We start from the raw sequence: 21,581 nt of genomic DNA, 5'->3' as shown, positions 1-21,581 counted from the left end.
TCAGTCTGAAGTGCTTCTTTTAGTATTTCTTGAAGTATGGGTCTGCTGGCAATGAATGCTCGTTGCTTTTGTTTCTCTGAAAATGTCATAATTTTTACCTTTACTTTGGAAAGATTTATGTATATAGATTTTTAGGTTGGCAGGATTCCCTCCCCCCACACCCCACCTTTCACTTAAAAATATAATTTTACTGCCATTCAACTTCCATTAGACTACTTACTATTATTCTATGGCTCTCATATTCTGTGTTTTACTTTTTTCTTTTATTTCTCTGTTCCATCGTGGGGATTTTCTATTAACTTACCTGTCCTCTGCAGTGTCCAAGATATTTTTAAATCCAGTAGGTAGATTTCCCAGTTTCTCCAAAGAGTTTACATTTTCTAGCTTCCTTTTTTTTTTTTTTTTATGTCAGGAATTGTCTGCCTTCTGGCTTCTTGCTGATTTTGTTTCTCTCCAGTACCTTGAAAAAGCTCATTATAAACTGATTTTTTAAGTTTTACAATTACTGTTGGCAGGAGAATCAGAGCAATAAAAGCTACTATTTTATTTATTTATTTTAGCTACATGATCAAAATGAAACTCCCTTTACTTTTTTTTTTTTACAGCTAAGTTTCAGTGCCTTCCTATGGCTTTGTTTTGAATAATTGTACTTCATAAAATCTTCAGAAGCTAGAGTTCCTTGACAATCTCTTTGGTTAATACTCTAAATATTTCAAAATATCATTTTTTTAAAAAACGAAGGGTCATTAATAGCATTATAGGGCATTCAGATCCTGCAGAACTCATGTATTTCTATTTATTTACTTATTTATTCTGAGAGAGAAAAAGTCCACACACATAGGTGGGGGAGCAGCAGGGAGAGAGGGAGAGAGAGAATCCCAAGCAGGCTCTCGAGCCTGACTCGGGGCTCAGTGAGATCATGACCTGAGCCAAAACCAAGTGTTGGACACTTAACTGACTGAGCCACCCAGGAGCCCCTCATGTATTTCTAAACTCAGATTCATGGTAGGTACCAAAGAGAGAAAAAATGTGCTGCTGTGATAGGTATATTCTTATTCAACATCAGCTTAACCACAAGAATTTTATAGTCTAGTTATTCTAACTCTGTGTGTATATATGCATATACATATTTCATATATGTATTTGTAATACTATAAAATCTGATGGTTGTAGCTTCCATTACAGTTGGTAGATTATCATAGCTCATTGGACAAAATTATGAATTACATTTGCACTGTAACTGACACCAGGTTCCTATCCCTAAGCTCCTTAATTTAGCAAGAACATTACTTTCCCACCAAACTGTCATCATTTCAAACGACTAGCTTTATTTCAACGTTGAACTCCTTGACTGAATTGTATTCACAATAATAAATGTTTACTTTTGAAAAGGATGAATTTCGGGGCACCTGGGTGGCTCAGTCGGTTAAGCGTCCGACTTCGGCTCAGGTCACGATCTCGCGGTCTGTGAGTTCGAGCCCCGCGTCGGGCTCTGGGCTGATGGCTCAGAGCCTGGAGCCTGCTTCTGATTCTGTGTCTCCTTCTCTCTTGCCCCTCCCCCGTTCATGCTCTGTCTCTCTCTGTCTCAAAAATAAATAAACGTTAAAAAAATTTTTTTTTTTTTAAAAAGGAAAGGATGAATTTCTCAAGGCTTTTCTTTGCTTCTAGGAATTCCATTTTTTAAAAAAACTGGAATCCTGTGTTGGAATGCACACATGAGGTTTGCTGTCAGTAGGATCTGATGGTGCTCCTTAGATCATCTGTAGGGCTGTCCTCTGCCAGCCCAGCCGCCAGGCACGGTTCCTGCCCCACTCGCCCTGCACGCATGCTGGAGCCTAGAGTTTACGGTAAGCAAAATGAATTTAGAAGCAAAACCAGCGGGGGCACCTGGGTGGCTCAGTCGGTTGGGCGTCCGACTTTAGCTCAGGTCATAATCTCACGGTTTGTGGGTTTGGGCCCCCCATCGGGCTCTGTGCCGGCAGCTCGGAGCCTGGAGCCTGCTTCGGATCCTGTGCCTCCCTCTCTCTCTGCCCCTCCCCTGCTCACGCTCTGTCTCTGTCTCTCTCAAAAATAAATAAACATTAAAAAAAATTAGAAGAAAAACCAATGGACCTAAATGAAAAGTCATGCTTCTTAGTATACACAAACCCACCTTTTGTATCTGCGTGCTATGTTATGATTTTTGGCCACAGTTTTATATGAATTACAGCTTAGGTTTTAAAGTAGATGCTGACATCTTTTCAGGAGATTTGTGTCTCCTAATTTTCATGAGTTCAGGCTTACTACCAAGGTCCCACAGTGATAAAATGTCGACATACATTTTATGCAGTTAACTGAGAGACAAATGAGGTAGAATTTTTCAGTAATTGTACACTTTTTAAAGCTTTTTGTGCTGAAAGGATTTGTGGCAAATTTGAAAGATATTACCAAATGCTGAATTGAATGAATTGTTGGCGTTCTCTCCACAGGAGCAAGGGTCTTAAACTGTTGATCTCTCCAGCAGCGCCCTCAGCCACTATTTCCCCACACGAGTGTCAGTGTTCAGGGGCTTCCTGACAAATTACCACACACTGGGGGGCTTCGAACTACAGAAGTTTGTGCTGTCACTGTTCGGGAGCCCAGAAGTCTACAGTGGAGGCGTCTGCTGGGCCGGTTCCTCTGGAGGCTCCAAGGGAGAATCTGTCACCTGCCCTCCCAGCCACTCCGGCGTCCTGGCTTGTGGATGCCTCACTGGGGTCTCTGACTCATCTTTGTGGCTTCTTCTGTGTGGGTCTGTCTTCAGATGTCCTCTCTGTCCCCTTGTAAGGACACTTGCGGTGGCTTCAGGGCCCCCTACTCCAGAATGACCTCAACTTAATGACCCTGATGACATCTGCCAAGACCCTGCTTCCAAATAAGGCCACGTCTCCAGGTAGGGGGGCTAGGATTTAAACATATCTTTGGGGGACACCACTCACCCCACCTTGAGATGTTTCCCCGGTCTGGCAGCCGCTGTCCCTGGGCCTCTCACAGTCTGCAGCAAGGGCCACAGGCCAGGGCACGAGCGCCTGGGTCACCCAGTGGCCGTCGGGACAGCAGCTAACACTGATCACGGCACCACATTGCGGATGTGAGAGCCTGTGTACCGTCCCCAAGAGGGGCTTTAAGTAGAACCCAGAGCTGGACAGTGAAACAGGTTTTATTCAGGAATATTGCAGGAGGGGAAAGAGTGCTCAGGACAGAGCAAGCAGGGGCAGGTGGATCCGGATTTATAGCCAAGGAGCAGGTCTGGGGTTGAGGCAGTAACTGCTAGAGGAAACACCAGAGCAGGGTAGTCCTGGCTAACTGGCTTGACGGGATCTCAGGCAGGATCAGGCCAGGCCATCAGACGTCACAAGGGGCGGGGGTGGGGGGGTGGGGGGGATGGAGGGGCGAGGCATTTGCTAGCTGAGCAGGGTGGGGGATTCTCCCTGAACTAACTTAGCAGGTTTCTCGCTGGACAACACGTCTGCTACAGGAGAGGTTCCGGGCGCCTGGGTCTGCTGCAGGAGAGGGTCTGTCGGGTGCTGGTCATTTTCCTCCAGGAAGGTGTGAGGACAAAGGGATGAGCGAAGGCGGGTCGTCTGACGTCCGGTCGCGTCCACGTGGGAACCGCGTCCCCGCCTGCTGACCTCGCCGGCGCTGTCCCTGCTTTGCTCCCGGGGAGGCCGGTCCCAGCCTCTGCCCCCTGGCCCAGGAGGAGGTCCGGGCAGCCCCTCGTCCTGCTGTGCCCTGGGGTGGAGAGGCCACCGAGGCTGTGCCCGTCCGGTCCCCCCACCCACCTTGCCGCTGCCCGGAGCCGCAGACCCCGGGGTTCCTGCCGCCTCGCACTCACTCTACCCCCTGCCCTGGCCCCAGCGTTGGGGCTGCCCAGGCCAGTGTGGACGCTCAGAACCGCCGTTGGATGCACGAAGTGTCAGTGGCGCTATGACCCTCCCTTCATTCTCGGCGGGTTTGGGAGCCCCGCTTCTACCCCGTCCCCTCCTCTGAGGTCACCTACCAGGAGCCAGCCTTGCTCTGTCCCCGGAAGACAGCCTCCTACGGGCTTCGTCCTCTGTCCCCGCCGGCCTGGACTCTGCGAGGGCCCCTCGGTGGCGGGGGCGGGGGCAGCTCACTCTGGCCGCTGTGAGGAGCCACATGCCAGCTCTGGAAACCACGTGGCCCGGGGCCTGCACACAGAGAGGCTGGGTCCCCGGCCCTGAACCCGGCCCCTCGGGCTTCGAGCCGCTAGGGCTCTCCCACCATTCCAGAGGGCTGCCGCTGGGGCTGACGGCTGCCAAGGGGGCCCAACTGTAACCAAGACTCACCCCACGGCTCACTTTCTCCTCCTCTCTCAAACCCCCAAGAAAGCAGTTCTCCTCCTCCTTTTAACCTCAGAAGGAAGGCCCATCGGGAGTCCCCTCGGCACGAGAAATGCGTTCCGTCCAGGCTCCTGGAGGCGACTTACAGCACGGCACAGCCAGCCTGGGCAGCCTCGCCTCACCCACACTCCCAGCCCTCTTCGGGCCAGAAACTCTCTGGTGGCCGGGCCTCTGCCAGGACCCTCAGCCCTGCGGGACCCATCCACTCGTCTGGCCGAGGAGCCGGGCTCAGGGCTGCGTGGGGAGCTGCGTGGGCTCGGGGGCAGTGAGTGTCTGGGAGCCCAGACCTCCGTGTGCTGTGTGGCTAACCGGCCCGTGGCTCGAATCTCTGCTCTGTTTCCTGCCTGCAGGATACATATTGGGTGCTTTCTGGTGTCCCCAACGCGTACCTTTATATGACTTCAGTTGTCTGGTATCCCGGATACTTTTGAAGGAGATCTAAGACAAAGACAGACGGACAAAGTTTTAGGCTTACCCCAGAACGTCGCTGCTTCACCGAAGCAGCGTTTTTGCAAAGAGCACTGAGTGTCCACCGGTGCCGGGGGGCCCCGGGGGTGCAGACCCAGCGTCCGGCCCTTTAACGGAGTCGAGGGGGCAAGGCAGGCCTCAAGTAGGCCGCCAGGCACGGGCCAATGGTGATGGTCACTGCCGTTTGAGCCCTCACCGGCTCCAGGGACCGTGTTCAGGTGCCCTTCGTGGTGGGTGAGAGCTGGCTCGGGCCGGGTCTGGGGACCGCAGAGCTGGGAAGTCTACCCCAAGGTAGGGTGTGCACGTCGGAGCGGGGGCCCAACCTCCTTCCCCACGGAATACTCAGGGGGCCCCATCGGGGGCTGGAGGCTCAGCTAAGTCAGGAGTGGTGATTGGTTGATGGGGGCTGCAGGCATAGGACGTAGTCGAAGACATGGAACCTGGAGGGCTGTTTCCCTGCAGGCCGCCCGCCAGGCCGAGCAGACCAGCATCCCTCCGTGGGCTCAGGGGTCTCAGGCTGAAGATAAGCTGCCTCCTGGGATCGAGCGTCCCCGTCACGCCCAAGGTCTGGCATGGAGCGTCCCAAGTGGGCCCTGGGGCCACAGGTCTGGAAGTGCATTCGGAACGTGATCGGCCGTCCCGTTCCCCAGAGGGGAGGAGGGAGCCCTGGCTGGGGGACCGGAGCTTGGCCGTGAGTCGGAGGCCGGAGTCCATGTCCGGGGCTGTCCTCTGCCCTCAGGGACGGGCCCTTTTCCCGTCTGGGCCTCAGCTCCTCGTCTGCAAGCCGGGAGGCTGTGGCTCCCCTCCCTCCCAGGGCCATGGGGAAGGGGTGACGTGTGCAGGCCCAGCAGGTGCTGGTTGGTAGGGTTCTTCCTGATGGCCCCCTGGTGGTCACGGTGGGGCTGGCCCCTTCTCTGCACCGCACCCCAAGCCTCCCCGAGGGCCCATTAAGCTCCAAAGAGGCTCATCTCTACCAGGCTGCTGATTTTCCGGGTCAAACACAGCCCTGGGGCGTCTCCCGTGCTGCCCTTGCCGGTTCTGAACCTAATCCGTTTAGACCGGCTATGCAAACCCCACGGGCGCTCTGCGTGCGCTCGGGCCTCCCTCCACGGCCGCCGTTCTTAGCTCATTCATTTGTTCCACAAGCATTTGTTCAGGAAATACCACGAGCAGGACGCAGCAGAAACTTCTTCGAGCGTGTCAACTCAACGTCTGTATCCTCCGCTTGAAATGAGGAAACCGAGGCCCAGAGGAGTGCCCGCGTTCCCGGGCACCCGTAGCTGAGGTGGATCTGACCCTAATCCTGGCAGTGGTCGGAGGGCACTTCTGTCACCCCTTTGCCACAGAGCCTGCATGGGCCTCAGCTCCCAAGAGGAGCCCCGGGGCCAGGGTGTGCCGTGCGGGGGCCGCCCCAGCCTCTCTGTGGCCGAGGTATGCTGCCTGCTCACCCCTACGTCTCCCTGGGACAGGAGGATGTTTCTCCAGCCTGAGTCAACACTAACACGGTCCCCCGGGCGTCCTGGTGCACAGCTGAGACCAGGGGGGACATTTGGACGGGCCTGATGAAGGCTGCACCCAGCCCCCCCGCTCCTCTCCTCCCCGGCCCTCATGGCATTAAGACAGAGAAGACAGTGGTAACATACTCTCCTAGCGATAAAGTGGGTGTAAGGCAGGTGACATCCGGTGACGGCAGGCAGAGTGGAGGGCGCTGCTTCTGGAACACTCCAGGCCGGGCATGGGGACAGAAGGGGGCACAGGGCTCCTCCCTGGCCGTCTGTCCACATCCCCAAGCCCATCCCACAGCCGAGGACGCGGAACTCCCATCAGGCAGGTTTTCATCTCCCCAAGCAAAACAAGAGGGGCGGCTCTTCTGGAAAGAAGTGGAATGCATCGCTTAGGGCACAGTCTTATTGAGTGACCGGGAGGCCCAAATAGTTTGTGTGGCCGTGACCACGCTCTGGCATCAGTCAGACCCCTGCCCCCAGCGCTATCCCCTCGCTCCCTTCTTCCAAGTGTTGGGTCGTCCCGGGTTTGTCCATTCAGACGTTTCAGGGCGTCTGCACAGGAAAGGCCCAGAAGAGCAGACTTGGGTCCGAGGGGGTTGGAGGCCACGCAGGAAGCAGAGAAAATGTAAAGATGCTGTGACTCCTCTCTGCAGGTGACCCAGGCCGGAGCGTCCACAGGGGCTTGTGAGCGGGGAGGTGGCTTCAGGGCCGTGCTCACAAGCAGGACCCCGCACCCCAGCTGCCCCCCGAGCCCCCCTCTCTGCTGCTGCCCGAGTTGATTTTAGCTCATCTTCCGGGACTTCACTAGGACGTTGAAATCGTGTCGAGCTCAACCTGGTCAGCCGTTGGCAATAAAGGAAAGTCCTCCCATTAGGAGAGGCACCGGCGGCCAGAGCGCTGGAGGGAGAATGGAGAGAGACGCCTGGGCAAGTCTCGGGCAGACTCCGTGTCCTCGTGTCACCGTCGGAGGATGATAGTAGGCATGTGCACTTGGCGAGGTGGTAACAGCTTCTCGGCCTTGTCCCTGCAGGGGCGGCTGGAGGAAACCCAAACTGGCCCCCGCCGGGCGATGTGACTTTCTGGTTTCCTGACATGGTACCAATTTCGAGACGGGGCTGGTGGGTTTTGAGTTCAGAGACACCCGCATCTGTTCCACGTGCGTCCAGCGAGGCCTGTGGTTGAGGCCCGCGGGCGGGCGCCTTCAGCCCTGCTGTTCTGGGAGCCTCTGCGGGACCCCTTTCCCTCCCAGAGGGACCCCTCTTCAGAGTCGAGTGGTTGAAGGGCTCTTCTCCTGGGGGCAGGTGTCGTGTTCTGCTGTGGGGGGAACGCGGCCGGGCCCCCTGAAAACATCTGTGCGGGAAGAGAGGCAGGAGCGTTCAGGCACCGCGGCTGGAGAGGTTGGAAGGGGCGTCCGTCCACGAACACCCGAGAGACTGACTTCAGAGATCGAGTAACGGGGAAGGCTCTCGCCAGAGACGGTCCCGGATCTGGGGCCAGCACAGTCCTCCTCCTGATTCCGTGGAGCTCGTCCACATCAGGATACGGACCGGCTTCAGACTGTATCACGTGCCAGCTCCGTCGCGTGCCCAGACCCGGCTCCTCCGTCCTGATGCCCGGCCCTGTGGTCACTCCCCCTGCAGGGTTTCTCCCTGCCCGTTCCCTGCTGAGGGTGGTCCGCCTCTGTCTTCCCACGCCCAGATGACAGGCTGCCCCCCATCTCCCCAGTTCCACGGGCTAAGGCAGAATCTTCCGGAGTCACCACCTCTATGCCTGCCTCCTGAAGTGACCGCTGCTGCTTCTTTAGGGTCACAGGCTACTTACTGTCTTGGGCTGAACAGCGTCTTCCGGGAACCTCAGAACGGACCTTGTTTGAAAACAGGGTCTTTGCAGATGTAATTAGCCAAGGATCTTGAGCTCAAATCAGCCTGGATTTAGGGTGGGCCTCACAGGGAAGGGCCAGTGTCCACGGAAGGAGAGGGGAGGGCGCAGAGGTGGAGCGATTCCGCACAGCCCAGGGGCCCTGGGAGCCCGGCGGGGGGGACCTGGGAGGGAGTCTCCCTGGAGCCCCCAGGGGGGCATCTCACTCCGTGAGCGGACACATTTCAAGCACCCACCTGTGGCCCACAAGCTCTAGAGCAGGCCTGCTTAAACCACAAGACACTTCTGAGAAAACCTTGCTGAACACTCACCTTGCAGGTGGGAAAGCCAAGGTCAAAACTGGTGAGTGCAGCACCCCCGCACCATTGGGCCATTCGTGTTCCGGAACTGGGACCGAGCCGCCCCTCTCCCTCAGCGTCACCCTGCCGTGACAGCGTCGTGGCCCATCCCACGGGGTCACAGACACTCTGTGCTCAAGGGCCCGCAGAAACCAGGCCGTGTGCACGACTGGGTGAGCAAGTGGGGGTCCCTGCGCCCAGCACCCCAGCCCCGCCCCCCAGCATCACGGCCCACACCTGACCTCCATCCTTGCCCTTCCTCTGATGTCGCACACCTTACAAACCTTCCCGGGGGAGAGACGGCCCCTCCCAGGGCCAGCCAGTTCTTCCCCACAGCCAAGGGCTCAACCAGGAGCTTGCCTCTGGCAGGTGAACCACCCAACCCCGAGCCAGACCTCCTGTCCCTGAACCCTGCTCCAGTGTGCAGGGGTCTTCGGGCTGTGAAGGGTGAGGGTCACAGCGCTCCCCTGCGTGGGGGCAGAACGGGGGTGATGGTGGGCAGACCCCCGCCCACATACACGAATGATCCAGAGTGGGGGGCCCTTCGGGACTGAGGCAAGGGGCTCTGGGGCAAGTGGAGAAGGTGACCTTGGGGTTCCTACTAAGTCGGGCAGACGGGCCGTGAGCCAGAGGAAAAACAACAATGGGCCAGACCCGGGGGGGTCTCTACACCCCCAGCTGGGCCAGCGGGCCCTATCCCACGGCTGTGTGTGGGGTCCGCCCTCGGGACGCCCCACGGAGCATGGCTCTGGGCCCTGCGCGGAGTAAACACAGCACGGGTCCAAACCCCCATCCTCCTGCCAGCTCTCATGAGGGCAGAGACGACTCTCATCCCCATTTCCCAGGTGGAGAAACAGAGGCACAGGGCCGCAGGGATCACCCGCAGAAGTGCACCTGAGCTGTGCGTCCACACCCTTCAGCTAGGAGGCTGAACCGGCTCTCCTGGGCCGAGGTCGTGTCACTCAGGCTGCTGTCAAGGAAAATCCAGAAACCTCGGTGGCTCGTCACAATGAGATGCAATGCACGCCCCGCACGGCCCGGGCAGTGGTGACGGGTCCCACGTTCCACGCAGGCAGTCAGGCTCCCAAGCTGGTGAAGTCTCGTCCATCTTCGTGCCTGGCTTCCAGCGCGGGCTGTTACCAGCAGTTGTGGGAGGAGGCTCTCACTCTGCTCACGCTCGTTGGCCAGAACGAGCCCCGTGGCCACTGCTGATCTCAAGGGCGTGGGAAGTGTGGCTGTGCCAGGGTTTGGTGACCGCTCGGTGGTCTGGGGTGCAGGCTTTGGGCAGGTGGCCCCACGGTCCTAGCTGCCAGCTGCCTCTCTCCCCGTTCCCTAATCATCAGTCTGGGCCATGTCATTGTGCGGAGGGCTTTCTGGGGTCGGGGGAGGCCTACCCCCTGGATCTGCGTGCTGGCACTGTGAGGTCACCGCTTTCCTTGGTACGGGGCTGGGGCTCAGGGCCGCCTCGATGCCTTCTCTTGGTGGGCTCCGGGGCAGCTGCCCCCTGACATCCTGCCCTCGCGTCTGCCCAGTGAGGTGGGACCTGGTGTGAGGTGGGGCTTCTAGGTTCACACAGGCCGCGGCTCGTTTCGCCAGCTCGTCCTGCAGTGGGAGCGTTGGGGCCAGGGCCCAGGCGATGAAGCGTCCCTCTGCTGTGGTCCCTGCGTGCGTCCGTCTCCTGGGGACCTCGATTGGAAAGAGCGATCGCGGTAACGAGAGTGGCAGCCAAGCTTCGTGGACGGTCTTCTGTGCCAGGCAGCATTCTAAAAACCTTACGTGTGCTGATTAATCCTCCTAACGGTCGTAGGATAAATATTAGCATAAGGTCCATTTTATAGATGGATACACTATAAATAAACAGTGGTCTTTGGGCTATAGAGGCACGGACTGTTCGTGTAACTGATAAGCCACATGGAGTGAGGTTTGAACTCGCATGGTTTGACTGCAGGGCCCGCACTCAGCCCCTGGAGCCCTTGAGCCCCGGCAAATACATCACCACACAAGAAAGACAACGGCTCCTTCACTCCTACCAATCACCCTAACAACACAGTATTTCCGTGGTTCAGCTCACGCCCATGAAATGATACTCTCTTCCTCTTTCTGGAAATTCCAGGTGGCCCTCTTCCTTGCTTCTGGAGCCAGCCTGGGAATGAACCCCTAGACGTCATGGATGGTTTGACCCCTGGGTACCTCTGTCATAGACACGTGAATCTCTGCCCGGGAACTAGGTGCTTCCTGGCTCCTGGTGCCCGGCTGTGGGTCTCTGGGGCAAAACAGGATCTGAGGATAGGTTGTGTGATCTGTGGAAGGCTCGTCTGGTTCTGGAATGTGCGCGGGGGAGGAAGTCATAGAGGGAGAGAGGTCGGGGTGACCTGTGTGATGGGGAGGCAGCCCAGGGGCCCAGGGTGGAGGGTGCACAGGAGGTATGGTGTTGTCTGTGTTATTTATGTTGAGCAAAGTCACAAGCGGGTGGCTTTGTCTCCCAGCTCTGAACTTTAGATACATTTCCGATCATTATTTCTACAAGTTTATACTGGCTGAGAACATTTAATACATTTGGAAATTCTGGCTTGACAAATCAGAAGGTCCAGCCACACGGGGCTCACTGTTGCATGGGACAAAATTAGCTGGAGCTGGGTGGCCCTCTGGGTGAGACCTGTGCGTCAACAGCCCCGCCATCCCGGCCACACCCCTTCCGGGCAGACTCCGTAGTCCATGGTTCTCTGTATGGGGGAACCAGCTACTTTCTGCAGGGTGGTTCTCAAATTTTTATTATTGATTTGTGCAGCTGTATTTTTGTGATCAATTTTATAGATCTAATTCATCACGTGACGTCATAATTACTCTGGTCCTCCTTTACAGGTAGGGAAGGCCGACTGTTTTCGGAAATTGTGAAAACTTGTACTTTGAGTACATATTGTCGCGGGAAAAAGCAGCGCAAGGCTTCTGTGTTCCATTTCGAATCTGCAGTTAGCGAAGTCTCAAAAACTCAGCTGATGCTTCTCGGGTGCCTTTGATCAGCAAGGCTCTGCATCATCCATATCCCAGGAGCTGCAGGAAACGGGACGGCTGACGCGCACGCTTCCAACAGGGACGGAGCTCAGAATGGCGCTGGCCTTTGCCAAAGCCTTTTCGGCTGACGCCAGGCCCGGGGAAGCTCTCCGGCACGCGGGATCCCTCAGTGTGTCCTAGTGTGCACGTGTAGATCCGGTAACATTGGCTCTGTTGGCTCCCACCTGCGGGGCTGGGCGGTGGAGAAAGCCCCCGCCCGCCTCTGAGGGCGTCTGAGCGTCTCAGGGCCCTAAGTACCAGGAGATCTACGGGCCGAGGGCAGGGGCAATGGGGAGAGAGCCCGGAGGCGGAGCTCCGTCCGAGCCGGAGGTCACCGGTTCCACCTCCAGGGGTTAGCTGACCAGACATCACTGAGGTGCCGCTGCGACCTGGGTGATCACGTGACAGGCCAGGCGGTGACCCCGGGGGCGGGGCCCGAGGCCCCCAGTGGACCAAGTCTTTCTCAGCCTCTCTCTGGGGGCCGGATGACTCAGTTCACTTCCAGGGGAGGTCACCTGGGCTCCAGGCTGCCTTTCAGGGGCACCTGAACTTGGAGAGAGGCCGAGGTGTCTCCAGCTGGATCATAACACCTGCTGTCCCACCGCCTGAAGTGGGAGCTCGGGAAGATGCTGATTCAGCGCGCGGGGCTCGGGAAAGCAGCAGCGTGCACCTGTCTGCCACGGCCACGGCCGGAGCCCGCAAAGGCCAATATCCGCGCTCCCCCTTTGCTGTGGGATGTGATCCCCGGGGCGCCATGAGGACAGCGGCCTTCCTCCGCAGGTAGACGGCGTGGAGGCGGCCAGCGACCAGAGTGCCTGGACCCCGCCCCTGCGCTCTGTGCTCCGAGGGGGCCTGCCAGGACCACGCGCGGGGCAAGGGCTCAGCCGGGCCTCCGTCCCCTGGCTGGCACTGGTGTGGCGCGCCCCGAGTCCCACCTGCGATCCAGACAGCCGCGTTTCCCGGCACGAAGGCTGCTGCACCCACATGAAGATTTCCCCGCGTCTTCCCGCGGGTGGCGGTGTTTGCGATTTATTTGCTGCTCGGCAGGATTCGGCAGCCCGGCAGGACACGGGTGCCTGCTGCTGTGCTCGGGGGCGGGACAAACGTGTAATGGCGCTCATTACAGACCTCCTAACGGCACGGTCCTCTGCCTGCGGGCCGTGTGCCCCGAGACCACCGCCTTCCGAGGTGGGGAAGGCAGGCTCTGGACCCCGAGTGCGAGGCCCTCGCGATGGCCGGCAGAGCGTGTGGTGATGTCGCTCCGGCCCCGAGGGCGCCGGGGGAGACCCAAGCGGTCAGGGGCGCCGGGGCTGACCTCGGCCGGCTGCAGGCGGGTTTGGGGGGTGATGGAAATGTCATAAAACTGGAGCACGTGACGAGGCCTTTGCAAATCTGAGAATTTCCTCAAGACCAAGGAATTGTAGGTGACGATGGTGGGTTTTGTGGCATGCGAACTACACTTAAATAAATCTAAATGCTGCTGGCGTCAGAACCCGCCTTCGGCGGAAACGGTCCTGGCCGGCCGGTCAGCCGGCAGGCTCTGTCTCTGCTCTGCCTCGGTTTCTCCATCTGGCAGGCGTGGGAGGGGTCTCCAGAGGGCCGTGTGCCCTGCAGTTATGGGCCTCGAAGGCTGCCACTCTCGGGAGCCTGACGTGGGGCCGGGAGGGGGGTCTCCCGGGCTGCCACTCCCACGCTGTGGCTGGCGTCCACGGGTTTGAGGGCGCCCACCCGGGTCATCCCACGCGTGGCGTCTGTCTGCTCAGTGGCATCTTCCCCACCATCTATGGCCTCAGAGCCCGTGTCGGCTACGCCGATGGGCTTGTGCCTCCCCAGCTGCGGTTTCCCTGACGGCGTCCGTCGCAATAAGCCTCCAGCGGGCGAATGGCACGTCAGAGATGCGGCTGCGTGTTGGGGCGCGTGAGGCCAGTGTGACGACGGAGCGCGGGCTGTCGTCAGTGTGGCCGAGCAAGCCGGAGCCCTGGGCAAGGATACCTGGCTACCCGCGCTCCATCACAGGCCTACGCAGACGCAGAGGGGGCAAACCCAGCGGCCCCGGAGGCTGAAGGCATGAGATGTGAACAGCAGCCAGTGTTTAGGAGGGAGCTGAGCACAGGTCACACTGGCCACTGCTCCGGCAGGGATGCTGGCCCCGCCCAGGGACCCCGGCCAGAGGCCGGGAAACTCCAGCCTTCACACCTCCCCGGCCACCGTGGCCACGAGGCACGGGGCCACGGGTGGGGGCGGGGTGAAGCCGGAGAGCTTGCACTTCGACCCAATGAGCAAATCTCGATGCTGATGTCAGACAGACCTCCGCCCCGTGGCCGGGGCCTCTCGAGCAAGACCCAGGCCGGGATGGAGAGACACGGGTGCCACGTTTCCCTGGCACGTGGCAGGTGAGTGTAGGGGGGACAGTTTGCATCCCCCACCACGCACGTGTGATATGAATATTCAGCCACAAAGGGTGTTGGGGTAAGATTAATTGATTCGGATTCATTTGAAACCTCCCTCCCCCGCAGACAATATCTGCTACGGTTTGCTTTTGGCAACACCCTTTTGGTTTATCTCTGCCAATGGCCAACGCGAAGCCAAACCCGCGTGCACACACGGGCACCCAGCTCGTGGGGCGTGGGCAAGGACGGGCTCGGTCCAGGCCCCCACGCCGTGACCTGGGCGTGCACACTGTCTCAGGGCGAGCCCCCGTCAGACCCAAACTCTGACCCGCCGGGCGGGAATCTTCCCTTGCGCACAGCTTTGCTCGTGAGTCCAAATTCCTGTCTTCTCTTGGGATTGCCAAGAAAGTGTCACCTCCAGCATCTGTCCTCCTTTCCTTCCGCCTGAACTGGCGCCCCCAGCAGATGAGACGCCCGGAAGAGAAGGGAAGTTGGAGGCAACCATGTAGGGGGGGAGGGAGGAGGGAGGAGGGATAGCCACAGGGAGGGGCGGGCGGGGGGGGGGGGTTGCGGCCGCGCCGGGCAGTGCCTGTCTCCAGGGGAAGCGGCCGTGTTCCCTGGGCCCTGTGGTAGCAGGTGCCTCCAAGAGCGAGCTGTGCTCCCGCGTGGATCACAGTAGACCGTCTGCGCCAAGCGCGAGCTGTGCTCCCGCGTGGATCACAAGCGCTAAGCTGGCTACCCCATCCGGTGACGTTGCGGCTCTCGTGTGGCCCAGAGTTAGACCCTCCAGGTGGCTGCTGCTGGAACGCAAGGTTCGAGAACGTACGACGTGCCTGGAGGGTCGCCCAGAGACGAACCCGGCACGGCCCTGCCCTGGGATGCCTCCCAGACCCGCCCGGACTCACCTTGACGGGACAGTGTGCCGTGACGAGCGCAGAGGGCCAGGACACGGGGTCCTGTGCGCGGGGGTGACAGACACCCCGTCCTCCACGGTCGCGGAGGGCCTGCGGTCTCCAGCCGAGGGCAGCAAGCAGGCCAGACGGCGTGGCCTGGAGGACCTGCCCCTTGGCCCAACGAGGCGGCCAAACCGGTGGACGGCTCGTCACGCCTCCATTCGCAGCCCCGTTCACACCTGCCACGCCCAGCACACCTGCCTCGACACACCTGTTGACACTCATCCGCGAGCAGCTGAACGTGGCCTGGGGCGTGGACCTGCCCGCATGCCGTGACTCGGTCCAGCGTGGTCGGCTGCCCTGGCGCCAGCGAAGACACCGAACGGGCATGCAGAAGGCACTCGATAAACGTTAGATGAGCCTGTACGTGGGAAGTGGGGACACAAGGTGTTCTAGGGTCACATCAGCCCTGATTTTGGTGGATTCAAGTGACAACAGGATAGGGGTTAGCCAAACATCAGAGACAGAGACAGAGACATAGAGAGAGAGATGCAGACATGGAGAGAGAGACAGAGAGACATGGAGACAGAGACAGAGGAAGGGAAGAGGGGTGGGGGCAGGGAACGGAGAGGGGCCAGGGGGCCATCTGCTCAGCCGTCTCAGGGAGGAGGGAAGAAAGGCCTTACTCTTGGGGACCCGGGGTATGAGGCGGGGAGGGGCAGATCAGGAGGACCAGGTCGGTGGGAGGATTGGCCTCTGGCAGGAGAACAGGGCTGTGGGTCCCCGAGCCAGAGGAGGCTTGGGTCCCAGAAGCCCTGGAGGGGACGCTGGCCCCGAGGCCTGGAGAACGAGCTCCTGAGCCCCTGCACATGCTGAGCTTGGTGTCCTCGTGCAGAAGATGGCTTGGGGACCGTGCTCCCCCCTCGATGGGGCGGCCTGGCTCGCTCGAGGCCGCACCTTGTCTCTGACATTGTGGCACAGCCCAAGGTCCCATTCACGCCCCCACCTTCCAAGGCTGGCTAACGTCAGCCCTCTTGCCCCTCCCCACCCCCACCCCCACAGCGGCACATGTGACCTACGGCGGGGCGGGGCCTCCTCATCCCCACCAGGCAGTGGACAGGAGCCACGGGTCCCTCATTTCCAGCCCTGGACCCTCCCCAGTCCTGAGTGACACTGGATCTGTTTCAGCCCTCGGAGCCTCTAAGAAAGAGGCCGTCGCACAGGAGAAAGAAGGCATTAATTGTGAGGGCCTCTCTGGACAGGGGTGAGGGCCCCACGTGTCCCCACGGACACGGTGCGCCAGCAGGTCCCCAGAGCGCCTCCGGTTTCCTGGAATCGCAGAGCGGGTGGCTGCACTTGCCTCGTCACCCGCCGGGTCACTCCGGTCTGCCCCGGGTCCCCGAGAGCACGTCAGGGCTGGCGCCGAGGTCAGCGTGGCTACCGAGCGTGCGAGGGGGGGAGCCTCACCCCTTCCCTTACTGCCACGTCCGGCGGGACCCCCACGGGGCTCCTTCGACGGCCCAGGTGGGCAGTCGTCCAGGGTCTTCAGAGAAATGGGCCGTACCCTCCCAGGAGCCGCGGTCAGGGTCACACGAAATTGTGTGCAGAAACACGGCACAAAGCAGAACGCCCTGCACAGACCTGGAAAGTGAGGCTTCCCGGGAGCCGGCCCATCTGGGAGTCGGGCGACTTCCGGGGGCGGGGTGGGGGCTCTAGGGGACCGCGGGGTGCTCGCCCTCGGGGTCGGGATCTCCTGCCGGGTCCCAGGGGCTCCCTGGTGTGGAAGAGGAGGAGTGCAAATCACGTGTGCCAGCCGGGGCTCCTCCCCCAGATCCTCCTTCCCCAGGAATCTGTCATCTGGCCGCAGAGAAACTCTCGCTGATCACAAGGCAGCCGGCAGGGCGGTCTCGTGCTGGCGAGCTCTTGTCGCTGACATACGGCCCTTCGTCCGCCACACTCTTCCCGCCTCTGCCATCTGACGGGCCCCGCAGCCGCAGGGATTTCCACGCACAACCTCACCTCGAGCCTTTCCTAGTGGCTGTTCTGATAAAAATAGAGGGATTTCATCCACACTGTGTTCTTGCTCCTGGAAATAATCTATGTTTTGAAACTTCTCATATTCATTCTGCTGCTTTTCCGTTTCCGTTTCTACAAGGATCTTGAAATTTCTAAGGTTTTCCGCCAGCCCTTGGAACAGATTCCACCCAGGTCTCCTCGTACGTGAGAATATCACACACATATCACATTACGATCAGACTTGGAAGGGACCTCAGATTACCCCACGGCCGGGTTTTATCCCTGAGGAGGTAGAACCCAGAGAAGAAATGAAGACTGGCCAGCGTCACAGACGCAGTCAAGGTCTGAGCACCGACTGGAAATCAGGCGTGCTGCCTGGAGGAGGGGGTAAGATGTCGGCAGACAGGAGGTGTGTGCGACAGGACGAACTGTGCAACGGGGTGTCTGTGGGGAAATCAGCCGGGAAGGCCTCCTCCTCCCCCTGGGGAGTCAGCCTCGAGTTGCCAAGTGACACGGCGCTGACCGACGAGAAGCAGCGGACGCTTGCCGGGCACAGCTGAGAAGGGCCAAGCAGCTGGCGGGCACTCACACACGAGGACCACAGCGGGCATCTTTCTGGGGCCAGAGAAATGCCCGGGGACCACGGCTGCATCTGAGACCCAGCACACAGTCAGCACCCACCACCACCCATGCAGATTTGCTCGCTACACGAGAAGGCTCTCGTGTGACCCAGGCACCCCCCTCCGCAGCCACCCCACAGCCACCGTCGCCAAGGAGGGGAACGGGGTGTGCCGGAACCAGCGCGTCCCCGCGGCGTGCGGCCGTGGACCGCTTCCTGCCCACGGACTGTCCACCTTGGCGGTGGGGTCGGCAGGAAGCCTTCCTTCCTGTGGCTCCCCCCGCCGGGTGGGGGCGGTCCTCCGCAATCGGCAGGTGGATGGGACAGTTATCTACTGCTGCAAACAAGTTACCCCCAAACTTAGCGGCCAAGAAGACAGACGTTTTGTTATCCCACAGAAATCTGGGGGCACTTGGGAGCCGCTGTCCCTTGCGGTCCACGAGACTGTAGCTGAGCCGCCAGCCGGGGCTTTGGTTTCACGGGAGGACGCGGGACCGTCCGCCTCCAGGCGCGTTCACGCGGCCGTTGGTAGAGTTCAGGTCCTCAGCGCCACCGGCCCCTGATTTCCTAACTGACCGTGGTCACAGCCGGCTCAGTCCTGACCACGGGGGCCTCTCCAGAGGGCAGCTCACAACCTGGCAGGTGATGTCATGAGGGTGAGCCGACGGTGAAGACTGAGCCTCGGGGGAGGGTCTCCGACTCAGGGCCTAGGGTTTTGGGCGCAAACCCAGGAAGTCTGGAGAGGAGGAGATCGCTGCTTCCACGAGCAGAGCAGTGCCCTGTTCACCGCCTGCTGGACACCAGAGGGGCAAGGAAGGGGAGTCAGAGGGACAAGAGCAGGGGACACGTGTGAATCTGGTTCCCTCCACCGGGACAGCGGGGATCTGGAGCAGCGGCCACGTGGGGTTCGTGACCCTGCACACACCCGAGGCCGCTCCCTGCGTGCGGGAGACAATCGGGGAACTGCGCGCTTTCCCGTCAGTCAGCTGGGACTGGGTGGGCCTTGTGCACCCTCGTGGAGACAAGGACACCGTGCAGGGAGCACCAGGCCAGGCCGTAGCCCTCAGGAGGCAGAGCGACACCGGGGCCGGTGCTCCCCGAGAAAGGATCTTGGGCGGCTCCAGCCCACATCCCGGATGGTGTCCTGTGTGCATCGCCAGCTGTGAGAGCCCCCAGTGAGGGGCCGGGGGGCACCCAGACTGACACACGGGCCTCGTGGCCGGTCGGTGTTTTCCCGCAGAAGGGCTCCAGTCCTTCCGGAATTTTCCAGGCCCCGTGGAGAGGTGGGGTCTCCTTCCTCTGTTCCTGAGACATGAGATCTGGTGGCCAGCTCCCCGGGGAGCCTGCGATGGAGGCGACTCTGCGTGACTTCCAGGACCAGGCGGTTCCCCCTTGGCTTATGTTTCTCTCCGGACACACTCGCCGCCCAGCCGCCATGTTGTGAGGAAGTCCCGGCCGATGGACAGCTAAGCCCAGCCAAGTTCCCGCGCACGGGAGCATCAGCCCCGACGTGCGAGTGAGCAAGCCCGCAGGTGGCCCCACACCCCCCCTTCCAGGGCACGGGGCGGGGGGCCGCCCCACACCTCCCCACCCGAATCACAGACTTGTGAGCGCAGTCTGGTTGCCATTGTCGTGGGCACTAGGAATGTGCAGGTTTGCTGCGAAGCGTTGGGCGGCTGTGGCCAGGGGCCCCCAGTGTGCTGCCCGAGGTGGACACTTGCGAATGTGCTGCAGGAGGCAGGGGAGGCCCCCCCGGTGCAGGTGCACCCCCCGCCCTGGGGGACTGGTGACCATAAATCAGGTAAGTGCCAGAGAGCACCCAAACAACAGCAGATTCAGCTCAGGACACTTGCCTTGCGGCGTCACAGCCTGGCCGGGATCTGCTGCCCCAGCCGTGACGGTGACACCTGTGACCGTGAAGAGGGTGGGCGCGGGGAAGGTGTGTCCAGGAACACGCGGAGATTCCGGGAGACCCTCTTCTGATGCTGGCTGGCTTGGCACATGGGCTCTCAAATGCCACACGATGCTTCTGTCCCTGATCTCCGCAGAAGGGCTCACATCCAACTCCACGACGCTGGCCGAAGTGCTCCCAGGAGGCAAGGGAATGAAGCGAAGGCACGTTTGTGGGGACTCGAGGGAACCACCCCCAGTCCCTCTGGGAGGACGTCATCCCCAGCGGTCTGCCAGGAGCCACTTCCCGCTGCCGCTCATGCTGGGTGGGCCCGTGGGCCTTGTCCCCGCACGCGTGGTCCAGAGGCCGTGCTGGGCCCTCCCACCATCGTCTGCCTCCTAGACCTGCACCCTCCCTCTGGAGCAGGGGAGACAGATCTTGCGCCCCAGCTGTGCGGGGCTTGAAGATCGGACAACCGTGGGAGCCCTCTAAGGAAAAGAGAGAAAAATTGCAAATACAAATTTAGATACAAAAGTAAGTATTTGTTTAGAATGAGAAAAAACTGGGGCTCCTGGGTGGCTCAGTCGGTTGTGTCCAGCTCTTGATTTCAGCTCAGGTCTTGATCTCACGTCCTGCGGGGTTGAGCCCGACGTGGGGCTCGGTGCTGACGGTGTGGAGCCTGCTTGGGATTCTCTCTCCCCCTCTCTCTGCCCCTCCCCTGCTCATACTCTCTCTCTCTCAAAATAAACCAATAAACTTAAAAAATTAAAACATTGACAACAGAAGAAAAGGAACAGTATTAAAAAAAATAAAGAGGGGCGCCTGGGTGGCTCAGTTGGTTAAGCATCTGACTTCGGCTCAGCTCCTGATCTCGGGGTTCGTGGGTCCCAGCCCCACATGGGACTCTGAGCTCGTGGTGTTGAGTCTGCTTGGGATTCCCTCTCTCCCTCTCTCTCTGTCTCTCCCTGCCCCTCCCCTGCTCGTACGTGTGTGCTCGTTGTCTCTCTCAAAATAAATAAATCAACATTGTAGAATGAAAAAAAATTGCAACCGGTTGTCATACCTCAAAAGCTGGGCAAGCATCACAAGAACCAGAAGAATAACGTCATTAACCGTCGATGATTATCTGCTGTTACACTTTTCTCTCTGCGTATTTTTGCCTGTACGCTTTCTGACGGCCTCCTCATACGATCTCGTAACATCACGGGTCTCAGCAGAAGAGCGGGGCCGCGACAGCGCCCGCCGCACGATGCTAGACGACGCCAGGAAGCAGTGTGGGCGCCAGGCCACGGGGACACGCTTGCTAAACGTGAGTTTCGTTGTCCTTCGTGTGGCTGTTGTTGGTAACCCTGGCCGACCCCTCCAGGAGTCTACAAAGCGTGCGACAGTCACGTGTGCTGAGCACCCTGGATGGATCCCCTCTAAAACACAGGCCTCGGCCCCCCCTTAGCTGGCTAAAATTGTACAAATGATATAAAATTGCCATCCATTAGGGGATGGGGCACCCGTTGAACGAAAGGGTCTGTCATTCCGAAGAAAGCACGGTGCTTAAAAACCGGGGACGGTCCTGGCGGCACGGCCAGATGCACCTGTTAGAATGGGGTGGGTGTGGTGTCTCCACGTGCCGGCCGGGATGCAGGGCGACGGGGTCACACCCAGCAGGCGGAGCGCCAAAGGGTCCACCGCTGTGGACGGTGGCTTAGAAAATTAACCATATACTTACCCGACGACTCAACAATCCTGCTCGGGGGTATTTGCCCCCGGATAAATGACTACGTTCACGTACACCTGTGCTAACGGTTCTGTTCGTTACCACTAAAAACTGAAAATCTCCACGTCCGTTCATAGCCGAACGGGCAGGAAACCCGGGGGCACCCGTATCCCGGAAGACCGCTCCACGATAAAAAGAACTAACCGCTGATACACAACGCGCGGAGGGACCCCAGAGGCCTGATGCTGAGTGAAGGAGGCCAGCTTCCACACGCGCCACGCCGTGGGATTCCGTCGACGAGCCGTTCTCAGAAGGACACCGCTGTGGTGATGGCAGGGCAGTCAGTGGTCCCCAGGGGTCAGTGGCGGGCGAAGGTGTGGCCATGAGGCAGAACCACCAGGCGCTTCTATGGGGCGATGGGGTGGGGTGGTGTCCACAACCT

General features: G+C 59.5%; 1 long non-coding RNA gene across 1 annotated transcript; it reads left to right on the top strand.

Moving 5' to 3' along the window:
- The first annotated feature begins 1,672 nt into the window (after positions 1–1,672).
- LOC123599884 lies at positions 1,673–4,098 on the top strand. The gene is made up of 3 exons (XR_006713336.1): positions 1,673–1,847; positions 2,469–3,501; positions 3,533–4,098. It is a non-coding gene; the product is annotated as an uncharacterized LOC123599884 (long non-coding RNA).
- The last annotated feature ends 17,483 nt before the right edge of the window (positions 4,099–21,581 follow it).

Source organism: Leopardus geoffroyi, chromosome C1, assembly GCF_018350155.1.
Source record: "Leopardus geoffroyi isolate Oge1 chromosome C1, O.geoffroyi_Oge1_pat1.0, whole genome shotgun sequence".
NCBI lineage: Eukaryota > Metazoa > Chordata > Mammalia > Carnivora > Felidae > Leopardus > Leopardus geoffroyi.
The sequence above is the reverse complement of the archived record's forward strand: the minus strand, read 5'-3'. Positions and strand labels throughout refer to the sequence as shown.